The sequence below is a fragment of the Styela clava genome, chromosome 1 (genome assembly GCF_964204865.1).
Source record: "Styela clava chromosome 1, kaStyClav1.hap1.2, whole genome shotgun sequence".
Taxonomy (NCBI): domain Eukaryota; kingdom Metazoa; phylum Chordata; class Ascidiacea; order Stolidobranchia; family Styelidae; genus Styela; species Styela clava.
This window is the reverse complement of record NC_135250.1, coordinates 24,485,577-24,504,092: the sequence shown is the minus strand read 5'-3', so window position 1 is coordinate 24,504,092 and position 18,516 is coordinate 24,485,577. Positions and strand designations below refer to the sequence as shown.

Here is an 18,516-nt window from a genome sequence, read left to right as displayed (position 1 = left end):
TGTCACCCAATTGACTAGTGTTATGGCTAGCTTATACAACGAGCAAAGTCTATATTGTTATCTGGCTTTCTATCGTTTTGGTCGGGAACATACGCTAATAATCTTGGCATCATAGAAAGCTAAAAATCAAATGCGGATGCTATTATCCTAGGTTGGCTAGACTATGCCTGATAACCAAATATTGATGTTATGGCCTAACAATATACCTCATGCATAGATATTTTTCACAATCAGTCTAAACCAGGGGTGTGCAACCTTTTTCACCGGCGGGCCAAATTCAAGTAACTGGGTGAAGCCGCGGGCCGCACCTTTATTTAATATGGACTTTCTCGTAATTACTGGTACAGAAATTGTTTATTTTTGCTAGTTATCTTACGGCAATATTAGGGTTTCTTGCAGAAATAGTGAGTTGAACGCAAACTTGTGTCACTGATATCAGTGCTCCCATCCAATGCCAGACTGAAAGCTTCACACGATTTCAACCTCTTTTTCGAGGTTTCTTTGATATTATCTGAAAGATCATTTGTTCGGCGTGAAACAGTAAAGCGGGAAAGGCTGGTTTGCTCCACCAAATGTTTTTTCTCTGGGCATGCATATTCTGTAAATATTGTCAAACAGTTTTTAATAAATTCTCCGTCACTGAAAGGCTTTCCCTTTTCTGCCATACATTCACAAAATTCAAAACTCAACTTTGTCACCAGTTTTGACTCCTTTTTGTAATTGGTAAAAACACTTTGTTGTTTTTCAATGGATTTTTCTAAATGTTCCATTTTGTCTACTTGTGCCTGGCCGAGAATTTTATCAAACTGGGAGGAGTGCTTAGTTATGTAATGACGTTTAACATTATACTCTTTGATAACTGCAATAGTACTTTGACAAACGAGGCAGACAGCACCTTGGTTGTGTGGGACAACGAAATATTTTGTACACCATTGACTGTTGAATACCCTTCCTTCTTCATCAATTGTTTGCTTCTTAGCTGCCGACATTTTACTAGCCCTGAAATCATCAAAAAAATATTACCCTCACGAAACTAGCAAAATAGGCTACTGAACTGCTTCAAATTCTTGAAAGCTAGTAACTGGAAAGTGTCTAGCAATCACTATGAGGGATTATTACATCACAATGTACTGTTGTAAACAAGCGAATCAAGTGAAAAGGCAATGACGGTTAACAACAATTCCTGGCTAGTAAGATAACACATTTTATCTAAAAACTTAATCTGCTAGACAGAGCTTATAACTGAACGAGTCTAAACCACAAATCCAAAGAATGCTCACGTCACGTACTGTCATAATCAAATTACTGTTTCTATCTAAGCTACTAAAAAGATACACGAGGTCTTAATCGCCAGGTCTAATTAAACTGTCGGATTGGGATTTTATGCTTGATGGGTAAAAATCAGAGTATTGACAAGGGCCACACTAAATGTCTTGGCGGGCCGGGTTGTGGCCCGCGGTCCACCTGTTGCACACCCCTGGTCTAAACAGTATTACAAAAAATGCTACCTATCATGTCATAAAATTTATTAATTACCCATCTGTACCTCATATTTGATAATCAATTAATCTGCAGTTATTTTGTTAACACGAGTTTGAAAAGAAAGCTGACGAATTCAAACATATTTTTTAAACTGGATGTGGAAGGAAATATACCACAATGCTTGCTTGATATGTCGGCAAGTTGTGTTGGTGACAAAAGTATTGAAGTTTAAAGGCATTTTAGAATGTTGTGAGCAATGAGCGTTTTTCAAAAATCGGATTTTGCTTTGAAAATCTTATCGATGTTTGAAAGCACTTACATTTGCGGAAGCACTTTTTCCGTTATGGGAAGTTTTCACATTATATGTAGATATAGATAAACTTTTGCAGGTTTTAGTAAGTTTTTTGGCGGTTTTTGCATTGGTTAGCTTGATAAATGACAGATTCTGATCAATGTGTTTGCACAATAGGAGTTTGTTTTGTATTTCACTGTTTACCTATTCTTCGTAATATTGTGGCCCGCAAACAATGCAAAAATAATTTTATGGCCCCTGGAGCCGACAACCATGGACCACCCTGGTCTAGATTTTTTGTTTATACTCAAAAACACAAGAGAAAAGCTGTAAAATGTTTAAAAAGTAAAATATCGTTGAGCAGAAACTGTAATGACGGGCTTTGCAAGATTAATTTGCTTTTACGTATGAGCTTGAGAATATGCATACTGATGTTTAGGATAGACATGCATTAGCTTCATATTGAATCATTTATCTAAACAGATCTTTTATATAAAAATGCTATTTTTCAAAAATAATCAATTAATTTGTATATTTTCTAAAATTCATGTAGTTCTTGTTCTATTTCAAATTTATGTAGCTAGACTGTTTAAAAGACTGTTTAAAACAGAAAATTACAGGTCCAAACACTTTTGTTGCTCTTTTGATCTTTCACTGAGGCATCATCTTGGCGACGACTGGTAAAACTGAGTTTATTGTTTTGTTACGTATTGTGATCCTGGTATCAAGCATAAAAACATGTAATGTGGAATTCCTTATATCTTAGCATAATAATAAACAAAATTAGGACCTCCTGAAGTATGCGCACCAAGATGGCGCACAACCTGAACTCAGGTTGTGTACCAGGTTAGGGTTCAGGTTATGCGACATCTTGGTGTGCATACTTCAGGAGCACCCAAAATTATTTACTGCCATTCTGACAGAATCCTTCAACCTTGCTACAGAAAGCCTCTCGCCAGAAAACAATTTTGCCACTTGTAATGGAAGTGTTATTTTCTCAAGGCGGTAGTGGGACATTTGTGTGAAACCATTGACAATGCAATCACTTTTTTACACGAAATAACGAATTTCTTTTTTTTTGTATTATATTGTTTTCATAAATAGTTCCATCACATACAAACTTAGTTTTCTCCCAGACTCGGAATATGAATTTTGGTGATCATGCCCGACTATTGTTCTTGCTGGTTATTTCATTACTGATGCTTTTGCAAGCTGTAAATATGGTTGCATGTCAAGGAGGAGTTTATCCAAGAGGAGAATTCGCAGGGGGTGAGTAAAGTTTTTAATGCTGAAGTTATGAAATTGGGGGAATATGCCAAATTCAGCTTGATTGTGAATAGTATAGGATAGTAAAACGTATGAAATCTTTGAAAACATTCCAGTAACGCGGCATATGAAAGATATAAAAGAAGAAATTAAACCATTGTGGATGGAGTGGGTGGGTAGTTAGGTTGTTGCCAGAGTTTAAATCTTTGTTGGTCAAACTGAAAATTTAAACCCTCTCGAATATCATTGATTGAATTGAATATCGTGTTTGCCAACCCAAATGAAAACCTCCCTTGAACTCTTGAGTCAATTTTGTTTGTTTCATCAGGCTACGTGGAACAGTTGGAGGATGAAATCCCCGAAGAATAATGAGGTGATCATATATTCAAGTTTAAACTACTCATATTTGCATATTTGCTCATTATATATTTTTATATTCCAGGTGTTTTACATAAGGTTCAGAATATACATGAAAATATGATGTGTATAACATTATTTGAAATGTATCTGATGAGCGATATATAAAAGCTGAGTTAAAATAAATTGACTTATGATTTGTATCAATATGGGCAATTTCAATTTATTCCCTTCGGTCACAACGTGTATAATTGTACCAGCGACTTTCTGCGGTCGCTATAGCTCACGTGATACACCTAACCGAAATTAGTCACGGTTTGTTCAATTGAGCTTTCTCGGTTCTATCGCTCTATGAGTTTGGTTTTATGTCTCCGCCTAGTGGTGAGTCCTCTTGCAGCGTGGAAATTGCGATGGCTGAAGCATGCTCAACAAGCGGTAAGTTGGTGTATTTTTTTTACCATTTTCTTGTGTGTAGAGCTAATAAATTAGGCTTAGACTGCAATTAGGACTACTTGGGGTGACGTTTATCCAGTTTTTGGTTTCGATTGAGCTAATATGTAGATGGTATAATTTTTTAAAAATTGGTGTGTACAATGGTACCTTTCGTGAAAAACATGAGAAAAAGCACAGACTTTCATAAAATAAATCACTTTGTTTTATATGTTTCTAGGACTATAAATTTTACCAGGAAAGTTTATAATCATGTGTTGCAGTGTTATTGAAAGTTCTGTTACCAAATGCCTCTCTGTTATATTGATTATAGCAGAAAATTTCATGTTAAAATTATCCCAAACTGTAGCCTAACTTGGTATTTTTATGGTAGCGCAGTACAGCTTGAGGTAATGTAAATCAAGGTCTTAGTTTTATAGAACAGTGATTAGGAGATAATAAACGTATATGGTAATAGAAAAAGCTTTAATTTTTAAAGGTATACTTTTATAGAACTGAAGCTAAAATATTTTTCCAGGCTGTAAAATAGCAAGTGTTATACCAACCCTGGCAATAAATTATGTTTTGTTTTAGTGAGGCATGAGATATTGAATGCAAAAGAGGTGTTAGATCGACTAGATGAGTCAGACATTGACCTTTCTGGATTCGAAGATTATATGGAAGAAGACTACGATCCAAATTTTTGCAGTATCAATAACAGGCTGGTAGTTTCGACCAGCAATGAAGGCGTGAAAGAGAGTGAGGAGCCAGCTGATACTGTAAACAGTAATAAGCAACAGAAGAAAATGATCAAAATACAGTGGCATTCCCCAGATAGAAATCCATTTCAGCCTGGATTTCTGACCTGGCAAGAAAAGCCAATTGCTGCTGATCCTCTAGATCAGGGTGGTCCGAGGTTGACGGCCTCGCGGGCCACAGTATTATTTTTGTATTGTTCCCGGGCCAAAATAGTGCCAAGAATAGGTGAACATTGCAATACAAAACGAACACTTTTATTTCATAAACACATTGATCATTATTTGTTATTTATCAAGCTAAAACATGCCAAAACCACCAGAAACTCACAAAAACGTGCAAAAATCTTACTATATCTACATTTAGTGTGGGATTCCAAACTCTTCATAACGAAGAAAATGTCGTTTTAGAATGTCACGTTTACAACTTGAAGACATGTTTACAAAATAACTGCAGATTGATTGATTACCTACTTTTACCAAATTTGAGAGAGTAAATACTAACTTTTCTGACATATAGGCAGCATTTTTTACTGTTTAGGCTGGTTGACAAAAAAAACACCCGCCAAGAATTATGTTGTTCCGCCGTTACATTAATATATAGGCATCAGGCATAGCCAACCTAGGCTAATTAAATAGATTCCTCATTCGGTTTTTAGTTTTCCATTAATTAAGCCTATTATTAATTAAGCCTATTTTGTTAGCATATATTCCCGACCAAAAAATAGAATACTAGTTAACAATTTAGACTAGCCAAACACATTATTCAACTTTGCTAGTTACCTCAAGTTTCTCAACTAGCCTTAACACCAGTCAATTCAGTGACATTTATTAGTGATGTAACAATATGTCAGAAGATTTTTCTGGTTATTTGTATTACGAAACAACACCAAATGCGATTTTTGGTTTACCCTCGCGCAAATGCGAGGCGGGCCACAGATAATGAAGCGGCGGGCCAGGGTTTGAACCACCCTGCTCTAGATACGCCTGCAAAATATTTCTTCAACTACTTCCAACCAGAACTATTTCAATTTTTTGCGGATCAAACAAATATTTATCACTTGCAAGCAAAGGGTAGAATTATTGGAACCGATTCAGTCGAAATCTGTCGCTTTTTTGGGGCGTCGAATGTGATGGCAAACTTGGGTTTCCCACGACTTCGGATGTATTGGCAAAAAGTGAACCGTGTTGACAGAATTGCTGAATCCATGCCCGTTAATAGATACTTCCTGCTGCAAAATAGCTTACACATGAATGCGCTAGACAACCTCCTACTGGATAAAAAAGCAAGTTTTGGAAGGTGCAACCAGTTATTAATGCAGTTCGAAATCGTTGCATCCAGTTGCCTCGTGAAGAATTTAATGCAGTTGATGAGCAAATGATTCATTTCACTGGTAGAGTACCTGCTAAGCGATTCGTCAAAGGTAAACCCAATCCTGTTGGTCCCAAGAATTTTGTTATTTGTGGTAAATCTGGGCGAGCAGTCGATTTTGAAATTTATCAAGGTGCCGCCGGCACGGGAACTCCGAAGGAATTTTGTTTTTTTGTTTTATAATGAAATGATTGGCAAATTATTCTAGAAAAGATATTTTAGGTAATTCGACAAAAAAATGAAAAAAATGGAAATATAAAATACTCGACCGTGGTTGTGTTTAACCATAATAAAATTTACATTTATTGAACCATGTGCCAAAAAAAAAGAGACAGCGGCCATTTTTGAATGAGAGCAAACTACCATATTTTTGTGCGAAGATATGAAACCGAAGCCTGTCAAGAATTCAAAAGCAGCCAGACATCATTTCCCAACAGGAAGTTTTCACATTCGGATTCAAATCAATATCCCTAAATAAAGAAATCATTTTGTTATAATGTCCTTGTTTGTTGTGGTGTTCGGTGAATACTCATAATAACGTTGTAATTTTTGAATTATTGTATTTTATGATCACCATAAAGAGAGGAGTTTCCCAGATTTTTACAAATTTGAACAGAAAAATTGCCACAGTCAAAAATTTACAACAAGATGTATGTAGCACTCGTGTTTACGATTTCCCGTCAATATCAGATGAGAATAAGTTTAGCGCTGTTTTGCATCGAAGTACATGATCGTCATATAGAAGTTTACATACAAATCATTCAATTTTGCAACTTGATTCTCGTTATTTGTCAAATTTCTTCATTACTAGGTATTGAATAGTATTTGTCATACTCGAAATTTGCATTTCGGAGTGAATGCTAAACTATTGATCGTGTACATCAATTTGATACTGATATTACTACACACCATATTCATGGTTGTGTGTCAAAAATGACGAGGCAGTCGTAAGTAGAATTAATATAATGCTCTAAAGTTACACATGAAAATCGTTTCAATTCATTTTATTTGATATTCAGTACTAGATTTTTATGAAATTTTTTTGTTTTGTTTTCGGACTTATTCTCATTTTAGTTTCAAAAATTGAAAATCTAAACCCACCATTTAATTCATGCTGTACTTGTTTGATAAACGAAACTTAATTTCCAGAAAAGTGCTTAATTAAATACTCGTTGTGAACTGTGCAAAAACGCCCAATGAACTCTATGTCGATTCTGCATTTTCAGATGGATTCAAAGAACAGTTGGAGATGCACGATTATCGAGGATAAATTGTTAGAGGCTAATGAATTTATTACAGTTAATAAACCTGCATTGAAATGAGTTGATTTGCGATGTTTCATCAGTTTGATTATTTTCAATATATACTCAGAAAACAGTCTTTGAGATTTAATTACTTTTGTATCACTATATGACATTAGAGTTGTTGAGAAATGTTTGTGTGTGACCTTTCTTCAAGTCAAAAGTCAAGTGCAAAAGAAGCTTGATATAATATATTTCAAATATTCCTGCTTCGAAATAAATGCAAGTTGGCAAGACAGAAAAAGAGCAACCTAACAACCTGTGGTATAGTAAAAAATAATGAAATAAAAATTGATCCGGCAAATTTCATCAATTTTCAATGTGTATAATATCGAAATTCAAAGTACCATAGAATCGTGAAGTAGTCTTTAATTCAGTTAGAACAAAAATTTACAAATAAAGTAATGGAAAAGAGTTTTCGCGAGAGAGAAGGACAGGAGATTTTGTCAGTCACGCCTCGTCGCTCTCTCTTCCCGAGTTGCCAGCAGACCAGGAGAGTTTTTCAAGATTTTATCTGGATTAAAAATAAAACACACCAACTTTGTTGTGCTATGGAACTTGAAATTGACAATGTATTTTCGTAAAGATATCCGGAGGAAACAAAAAAGAAAAATTAAAAATAAATTTAAGTGATCATGTTTAACCATGCTAAAACTGAGTTGCTCGGCCGTTTACCTTTAAATAAAAAAAGACCAAAAAAAAAATAAGGCTGGTATTTCTGATTGTGGATTTATGTGAACATTCCAGCGTGGGACAAGAAGGAAATGAAACGTTTCAATCATTTGAACTTTCGTTATTTCCTCCGAGGAAATCAAGTATTCCACTGATTTCAAACCAATATCTCGATTTCCCCATTATGGGGAATCATTTCATTGTATTTATTTGGCGATACAATTTTCAGTGAGTGTCAAAAAGAAAGAATGATTGCTTCTTGTAAATCCAGCAAAAATCTTTATTGTTAATTGAATCCTATAATTTGTTAAACGATATTATTAATTATTATTAGATATTAGTTACTGTTTCACTGTCTTGCATAATGAATACTGGAGCAAAGCCTGGACTACTACTATTTTATTTGGATGATAACTTTTTGAATTTATGCCATTCTGAAATTTACTATAACATAGAACAATTGAAAAACTTTGATTCAATAAAATTCAACTTCTTTGATTCAAATTTAAATTTTAAAATACGATGACCTAAATGGTTGGCTGATGGTTCATTCAAAATTTTGTGATCATAATCATAAACTTTAAACAATCACTGAAAAAGTATTGATACTTGCGTACGACAATAAATTTTGCGTGGAGAAGTGACATTGCGTGACCAATTTTTGGTAAGTCATGTGAAAGAATGAAGAGGTTTATACTCTAACGTCATTAAACCAAACATACCAAAAATATTCGTACTGTGCGTGTGTGTGCACGATCATACACTGAGTTGAATTCACTGAGTCGAATTTCCTGGTCGGTCGTTGGAAGGTAATGCTATGTCGTGTCACATTAATTGTAAGGTCGTTAGGGTTAGGGTTTGTCGCTGTTTTGACAGTCGCTCACTTGATTACGTCGCTATTACGAAGTCACCATTATGACAGTTGCTGTTTTGACAGTCACCATTTAGAACCCTAGCCACGATTGGCTTGTTTGTTAAAATTGATTATGTTAGGATACTTGCTTAAAGCCAAATAATGTATATACATATTAGTTGAAATATCCCAATCAATTGGATGGTGCTGCTCTTACTCATTTATGAAAGTCACGTCGTGTTTTCCTCTGTAGGTTTAATCGAAGCGCAAATTACGCAAGCAAACGGATCATGGATCTCGCACAAGTTACAATAATCTAATAAAGTCAATAAAACCAATTTAAAATTATTAAATTATTCAGATAGTTATGCTAACAGCGCCATTATTTATCTTCAAATCACTTAATGAATTTGATGAAACTATGAAGGGGAAATCATGGTAGATTTAAGGCATTTCGAGTTGAAATAATCAAAGAAACATACCCAGTATTGAAATTAGATTAAAATAAAATTGGATGGTTAAATGGAAGTAAAAATTTGTAATAAAAAATGACAGAAAACAAAAATCACAAAGAAGAAAAAACCGATTTAGCTACAAAACAAAATAAAGAGGTAGAGATAAAAGAAAAATGATGAAAAGGAGAGAATATTAATACTGTCAACGGACTCGCACGACAGAATTTGGCGTTTTTACATTTTTGTTGGAACATGAGACGAATTTTTAAATTCTTTGAACTTTTCGTCTTTGGTGATTAAAATTTCGGACTTCTTCACTGAATGTAGAAATTTCCACTCGAACGAAAAGGTCTTAGGCATTTGAATAACTTTTAATACTAAACCTATAATCCAATTGACAGAATTAGTAAAAATATATAAATTTCATTTTTAGTTTTATTCACTCAGTTTTAAAGGCAAGAGCAAAGATGCTAGTTAACATTCATTATTTAAGATAGAAATTTTTTTTAAATTGTTTTCAAATATATCAGTAAAATCCTCTTCCATTCCTTTCAGGTTACGAAACCGTATTCAGTTATAACTAAACTATACAAGCGCCCCATGTCATCAATCTTGACCAAAACTCAATTTCAAGAAAAATACATACCAAATAACCTTTTTTGCGGACAGTGCGAAAAAACTCATATTCTGTCAGCCTATTTTTAATTTCAATTACATTTGAGGGTCATTTTAAGATGAATCAAAATTTGGGGAAAATGATTTCACAATAAAGACGGTGACCAAAAGCGTATTTGCTTAAAACGCAATCTTGTGCACTCAATAACATTTACGTAAGTGAAAAGTGTTCACACGTGACCAATTTTACTAGTCACATAAAATATAACTGCAATTTTGTATTTTATGCAAAAATGAAATTAGGACATAGGCCACTGGTTGTCCCGTACAAGCCTCATCCAGCCCTATATTAATTTAATTCAAGTTTGACTAAGCCGGTAGGCAGGAACTAATCTATAGGAAAGTTGCCAGTTGAGCATGTACCGAAATATGTCTGAATGTCAGTAGAAATAAGACTGAATATCAATCAATTCATAATGACTGTTACATTGGAACATATTTTCTTCAACTGCTCAGCAGTTTTGTAACAATTCAACGCTGGATTTTATTACTTTGATGGCGACTGAAAAAGATACATATTATAAAATTATGATAAATCGGCGAAAATCCCGCGCGATTTAACGGCCGAAAGTAAGTCAAAAAGGAAGTCAAAAATAATAATATAAATATTGTGTGCAATTTGCAATATTGCAATATATGCTAGAAACCTCGCGTGGTTATGAATTTAATTTGTATAATTTTACATTTGTATAAATGCGGACTTTTGAATCTAACGGATTACCGTGGCTACGTTCAAAATTGACGGAATTAAAATACCACGAAAATCTTAAATAGTCAGTAACATATTAAATAAGAGATCGTAAACGAAAAAATATGAAAAATGTCAGAAAAGATAGATGGGAAGAGATTTCGAGAACAAGAGAATGTGACATTGTTTGTCATTGACCTTTCGCCGTAATTATCAAACAATAGCCGTGGATATATATGGGAAGCACGAAAGGGAGTTTCTGGAATCAAGAGGAAAGTTATCCATAATATAATTTATCTGCATCGTTAGCTCCTCTCGACGGTGTGCATGCAATTAGGACAAAGGGGTGATCTTCCTATGGAAGCAAACAACTATATTTGTGTTCCAAGATATGAAATGACGGGCACCAATCGTCGTTTGAAGCGGGCAGTCAGCATTTTCTAATAGGAATTTCCACATTCCGTTTTAAAGCAATATTTCCAAATAGAGGAAATCATTTAAATATGATGTGCTTGCTTACTGTGGTTTTCAGTGGATGATGCAAGGTAAGATTGTTCTTGTGATAACAATAAACAGAATTATTTATTTCAATTTGGTTTAATAGTTGAATAATAATTTAGTAGTTGAATAATAACTATAGTAATATGGGCTCTGTCGGATTGTCCCTCTCTCTGATAATTTCATTGCTGATTTTGTTGCAAGCAATAGGCATGGTTGCATGCCAAGGCGGAAGAGGCGGGTGTAAGTAGAATTTTTATATAATGCAATTAAAACGAATGTTTAATGCAGAATGATAAATAAATTATTCTTAATGTTTTAATATTATTAGAAATTTAAAAGTTGAATATGTAGTTCAGCTTTTTTTCAACTTTTTCGTGTAATAACAACCGTCAGTGTGATTAAAATACCCTACCATATTATATTTAATAATACTGTTTTTAGTCGGAATTGGGGAACAATTGAAGATAAAAGAATAACAATAAAATCATTAAAAAATGACGAGGTGGATATATACCTTACTATTTTTGATGTTTGAAACCGAAACCAAATGCATTCGATAATGCTATTTTTTTTATTACAAGCTTTATTTGTGAAGTTCAGCAAATAAACGGGAATCTGTTGATTCTTACATCAATTAAAATATGTCTAATAGAAATCAAGATATGGGTGATCAATATATACACAGAAAACAGTCAATGGTAAACTATGTAATTGGGTGCCAGTCAATAAAAATCGTATTCAAGTATGACCAATGCTAGGTAGATGCAGAGAGAGTGAGAGACCACGAGAACAAGATAATGTGGCTCCTCTGGATATTACGCACTATCGATCGTCGCAATTTTCATAAAACAGTCATTTATGGGTGGTACTAAAGAAAGTTAGATAATGATAGCGTTTTTTTATAAAGGCTTCCGCCTTTCGTTTCATTTGTACATAAAACAGCATAATAATCATTATTTGTTTTACAGTCAAACACTTTACAAGATATTCTTAAATTTTGGACAGTTAATTTACAAACGACGACAAGAAAGATCAAAGCCGATCCAAAAGATAAAAATCGGAATAAAATTTTGAATCAACCCGATATTCGACAATTCGTTAATTATTCGATTCGATGAAAATATACTATTTAGCCCACCCTTGCGATCTGTAATCACGACAGTAATCTGGCGAAACGCGTGGTAGTCAAAACACTGATGCAATGGAACTTAATAAAACCTTCATAAATTGAGTAAATTGCACTACTTCACGAAAGCGTGGTGGAATTGACGATTATTTCATATCTCAAACACAAAAACGGTTATCTTTTTTGGATAGTTTCTGCAGTCTAAAAAGTCGAATAAGCGTTTCGAAATAGTAAATGCTATGATTTTTGTCATCAAATTATGCTCGGGCCTTGCACGAAATTCATAACGTGAAAAGATACGTCCAGCGGTGAAATTTGTTTATAGCAACCTTAAACCTGTTTAAGCGATAATAATTAATTGTTATAATGAAATACAGTTTGTCTGCCTCTTTCATTTCTCTCGCAAGTGCCGACAATAACACTATTGAATGATTTTAGTAATTGGAGAAACATATTAAATTGTAACAAAAATGAATTAGGTTGTGAAGAATTGAGAATACAAGTGAGAATACATGAGATAATAATAAGGGCGTAACGCGGAACGGGGAAGGGCGAGCAAAACCAATGTGACTATAAACCAAGTGGAGACACCGAGTGCAATGGTGCATTTCGGACGTCATTTTGTGTCCAGCGAATCGGGGGAACGCGGCAGCGTCGGTTTGTTTTAGCTTCGTCAGAAGATCTCGTTCGTCAATTTGTTTGAAGATTTTTTACTGTTTTGCATTTTATTCGGGTACATTCGTTATTTTTCTTTTGCTATTTGCCTCGTGGAATCATACTGGTATCGTGCGGTTTCGTGAAAGTTGTGATAGTTATATTATCATCCCGTGTGAGTCATGCAACTTTGAAACCTCATATCTCACGAACCTTATCTTCTATACAGATAAGTTTTATATTGTTTGAAAGACAGTCTAGGAGAATAATTATAATTATGAGATGGAGATAAAATGTCGCGATTATCGTACAAAAATCGGCCAAATTGAAAAGCGTGAAATTTCTTTGAAAAGCTTTTAAATTAAATAACAAATACTTCGATTTGCTTGTTTTAACCTAATATGACATCGACACATTTGCATAGGTTAAGAATAGCTTTCGACATTAGATATAATTTGTCGTGCACCAGTAAAATTGTATAAGTTATTTCATTCAATGTTCACCAATTCTTGACATGTCCACTGCGCCAACTTGAGTTAAAAAACAACGTTCCCTAATTACTTCGTTACGCAATTACGTCGCAACGTAGCAACGTTCCGTATGAAAAATACATATCGCCTTCCTACGCAAGTGTGAAACGTCATTAACCTAATGCATACGTTTAAATCAGGTACTATTTGAACTGGTATTATGATACCTGTTCACACCATGCCGAAAGTTTAAAGCCTGCGCTTTACTTTAATCATTCCAGAAGCTGATGAAATGAATTTTTTCGGAAAAATGTTTTATTAATAGAATGTAAACAATCTCATGGCTCATCTCATGCGGCCTAATGAATTTCATCGAAGCATGTACATTATAAGGTACAAAATTTAAAAACCAGCCTCCGCGACTGGTGTTGCAGCTCTTATCAACTTATTATTGGCAGGATATTTCGATTCTTTGGCGTCGGAAAATGTAAAATATTTACTAGGTAATCTAGCGACGCTTTCGTAATATTATCGATATCCAACAGTGAAAAATTAGCCTTGATGTTTCCGGGAGAACCCTATAAAGACACGGGGCTCAAATTGTTTGTTTGTTTCTATGAAAAGTGTCAATCCCGACTAATGCCCACAATCGTTACTAACTCTTTTTAGGTTTTACACACCTGATAAATATTTGAAAATTGATAGTTTTATCCAATATTTATGCCACCCCTCCAAAAAAGCAATCGTATTTTTGCGCGAAGTATAAACTATATTTCGCGCAAATAATAACGTCTTTCATAATATATGTTCGCCTGTTACTTTTCTGACAGATAAAGTTGCTTGAAATATAATTTCCCATCTTGCCACAATATCGTTTTTGAAATTTTGAAACGTTTTCTCAATTTAAGGTTAAATATTCACGCAAAAGAGGAGACAAATAAAATTATTGAAAAACGGTATGCTAGTAGACCTGCGGCAATAGCTCAAGTCAAATAGATAATATATTATCTTATACACTCCAGATTATTAGATGTTCTTGTAAACTTGATATACGCCGTTATCCTTCATTCCATGCATGTAGTATATTTTTTGATATTATTTTGGCAATGTACACCTTGTTAAAAATTTGCAATACGCATATTTTAATATCATGACATGTACCGCAAAAAATAGTGCGGAGTATAACATGTATTGTAGTTCTGTCAGTTTGTTAAAATAGCTTCTGTGCAAGTAGCGATACTTATATCAGGAATTTTATAATAAAATGGTATCATTGGGTGTTGATTTATCGAGTGAAGTTGGATGACTTTAACTTCATATATGCTGATGCTGACCATACCGCCGAGCCGAGTTATCCGAGAAGCATCTGTGGATAATTAATTTTTGAGAAGAATGTTCATTCGTTTTGCCACTGCGAAAGCTTGATTCAAATTATTGAGCATCGTTTTTTTTTATTCAGCTGTTTAACGATCGCAGGTTTAAATCACTTAGTTAGGATCATACAGCGATAGAACTCTGAACACAAAATGGCTGGTGTGACGTCACACGAGCGCTTATAACGTTACCAATGCATGTCCTCACTTGGTTTATATTCACTTTGAGCAAAACCGAGCGCGTGATCGGTGGTGCGTTTGAAGACCACGTATTACCCGTGCGGCTACGCAACTTTTAAAATAATGTGAGGTGCTCCGAAGACGCCCTCGTTTACATTAACGTGAGAAAAAAGTTGTAATATCGGTAACTATTAACTACTTGTTCGCGTTCGACTATCGCACTTTTTATGAGTAGAAAATGTTCGTGTTTTGTGATAAGTGTGCCGCGAATATTTAAAGAGCTAAATAGTGTGCTGCGACATAAAAAAAAGCTTGGGAACCACTGCTCTACTAGACGCAAAATCTCGCAAGATAAATAGAAATTTGGAATTTTTGCGTATAGAAAAAATATTTTTAAAGGAGTGAGTTTTAAACATATATTGCTGAATAGAACTATAGCACACGCCATTAAAAAGCCATGAGTGAAGTTTCAGGGTTTTATGGTTAACAAAAACATAACCCAAGTAAAATGGCCCATGAACGACCGGTTGGGGAGGGAAAGACTTGGATTTATTCTATGCGACGTTTATTCAAGCCTTCCGGTAAAATGACTACAGGCACTGTATGTCCAAATTATTTACGCTCCAATATTCGCTCTATCATATACTTACGTTCAGGTACTCCCGAAGTATGTGAACTTAGATGGAGGACACCGGGACGTAGTATGAGTACCAGGTTAGAGTTAGGCCTCAATTTCAGGTACAAATACAAAGGGAGTCACTTGGCTAGTCCCCGAACTCGTAATAGAACTAAGATAAGGAAAAAATCAATAAAATTATGACCTTACCCTAACCTGGTACACATACTACGTTCCGGTGTCCGCCATCTTGGTTCACATACTACGGGAGTACCTATACTTATGTCATCTATACTTATGTTAACACTAGCTTTACTTGGTCTGTTTGATCGTGCAACTCGTTTAAAATTGACTTATTATTGTTCAATTTGAATTAAATTCATATGATACTCCAGTACCATGACCGTACCACGGAGGTGGCACAACAATAAGTAAGTCGAAATTTTTTTTTCTTAAGATATATGCCTTAGTTGCAATTATAAATTATAATCAACAATAAGTAAGTAGAAGGTTATTATTTCATTCCTAGATATAAGCCTTGGTTGCAATTATAAAGCATAATAGTTTAACGAGAGCGGTTGACGGTTGTCAGGTAGAAATATATTCAAATAAAATTTCAAGATTGGGATTTTTGGAAACTTACAAAAGTATCTATGAGTCGTTTTTTTGGCGTGGGGTGTTGATAAGGCATGCTACGTCTTCTCTTCAAACATGTAGCCCAGTCTGGTAAACATAATTTCTTATACTTGTTGAAATATGACTTAAAGTTATCAAAATTCCCCAGCTCTTCATAGCCAATAGAGGACAAGTTGATAAGAAATGCCTCACTTATATATATATATATATGTATATTCACCCAATTCAGACTCTACAATTAATCTGAACTTTACTGTTTAAATATACAGTAATCACTAAGTTATCGCTAATAGTTGTTTTATGACCATGCTACTAAAATCGAAAAAATTGAAAATTTTCCATAATGTTTCTTCAGTTCTAACGCCCACCAATAAATATAATTGCGTAATTTACGTGAAACTAAATGGATGTAACTGATAGTAGTCGCAAATATGAAATACGAAACTATTTATAATTTATGGAAAACAGAACACAAAGAAACTACTAAATTTGAAAATTAATAAAATATCTGCAATTCTTCGGTGACATTCCATCAAATCAGAGTTTTTTTCACAAAAATTTATGTCGATATATATTGTGTTTCACATCTCGGTATCGCCAACATAATTTGTATGTCCAATCTACTTGTCCGAAAGAAACGTTATTGTTATACAACGTTATGGAACTATGGCTGGTACCACTCTGTCAATTTCTGAACAAAGAAATTTCAGATCTAGCGTTTCTGAGAGAAATCGTTGAAGGAGATATCACAAAACAAATGATGAAAAACAATTGGAAATATGATTGTGGATTTCAAAAAACAATGCAAAAACAAATGAGAATATGATTGGCGACAATATGTTTTGTAATTGTTGCGATTATATCGTGTTTAGTGTATTATTTGATGATATGATGATTGAGAGATGCAATATTATTACCAGTTGCAACCTCCCCCTTTTTTTAATCAACTTGTAGTCAATTTTTATTGTAGTGAGGTGCAATTAGGGGAAATTTCAGATGATTTTTTATTTTTGAAAAATATCAAATTATTAATCCATTTTTTTTGACACAATAATAAATGTTTGAGGTCGATCAATTTTGTCTCAGTTGTGAGGGTTCTTGCTAAACGTAATTTATATCGTAGGGATAACCGGGACGCATGTTCACAGAACAAATGAATCTTAAACTAGAAAAACACGAGTACACGTTGCTAAAAGTTTGGACTGAGAGACGCGATGAAATAAACCTCAGCAGTTGCAAGTCTATATACTTCACTATTAGGAGTTACTGAAATACGCTATCAATAAGGATATTAGATATCGCTATGATATGTTGAAATTCTGATATTGCTAACAATTCCTGTAATATATTAGTGGATATAAAACAAGATGGAAACTATAACAATAGCATTTGTCCCATCTTGCATACGATAGCCCATGTATCGTAACATAACTCTGGCATTAAGTTATTATGTAAAATGTAGGTATTGTATCTAAATTGGTAGTGCGTGAACGCGTGTGGATACCGGGTTTATTGTAAAGGTTATTCGAAACTCCCGTGGTGTGTGAGCCAGGTTAGGGTCAGGCCATAATTTTATTCTGATTTTCCTTATTTTAGTTATATTACGAGTTCGGGGACTGTCTGTATTATCCAAGTGAATATACCCTCTGTCCGTAGGATCCAGTCCCTTTACACAACTTGTAAATTATCCCAACAAAATTAGTTACCTCCTTATTGGTTGGTGTTACACTTCTGGTGCGCCGGTTTTTCTATGATACTTGTTTGCAGTAAGACGTAATCGAATATTTGAAGTTTAAACACAATTAACATTTTTTATTCAACCATTGCAGCTCAACACTCACCCTCACGACAGACGGTTGAAAAACTCCTTTTATTTTTAAATATATGGTTTTCAACACTTTTAATTAAAGCTATTGATATTGAAATACATTTTTGGCTCAAATATATAAATAAAGGACACTCACTCAGAAAATTACGGGCAATCACTCAGAAGTAACGAAGTGTCACCTCTGAACCAAATTACGGGCACCCACTCTGTAGAAAATGGATACTCATCTCTGAGAACAATTACGGACACTCACTCAGAACTAAAGCAGACTCATCTCAGAACAAATTTTCGAATAATCTCTTAGAAGCAAAGAAGACTCATCTCTGAGAAAAGTTTTTCACCCTTACTCAAATGTTAAGGAGACTCGTCTCTGAAAAAAGTTTAGCAGTCACTAAGAATTAAAGAAGACTCATCTTTGAGGTAAGTTATGGTCACTCAACAGGAAGGACTCATTTCTTCAAAAAGTCAAAAGCACTCAATCATATGTGAAGGTGGCTCATTTATGAGAAAAGTTATGGATATTCACTCCTAATTA

General features: G+C 34.3%; 1 long non-coding RNA gene across 1 annotated transcript; it reads left to right on the top strand.

The window, feature by feature from the left end:
• Positions 1–2,882: 2,882 nt before the first annotated feature.
• LOC120335130 (uncharacterized) lies at positions 2,883–3,592 on the top strand. The gene is made up of 3 exons (XR_005568625.2): positions 2,883–3,043; positions 3,369–3,413; positions 3,483–3,592. It is a non-coding gene; the product is annotated as an uncharacterized LOC120335130 (long non-coding RNA).
• The last annotated feature ends 14,924 nt before the right edge of the window (positions 3,593–18,516 follow it).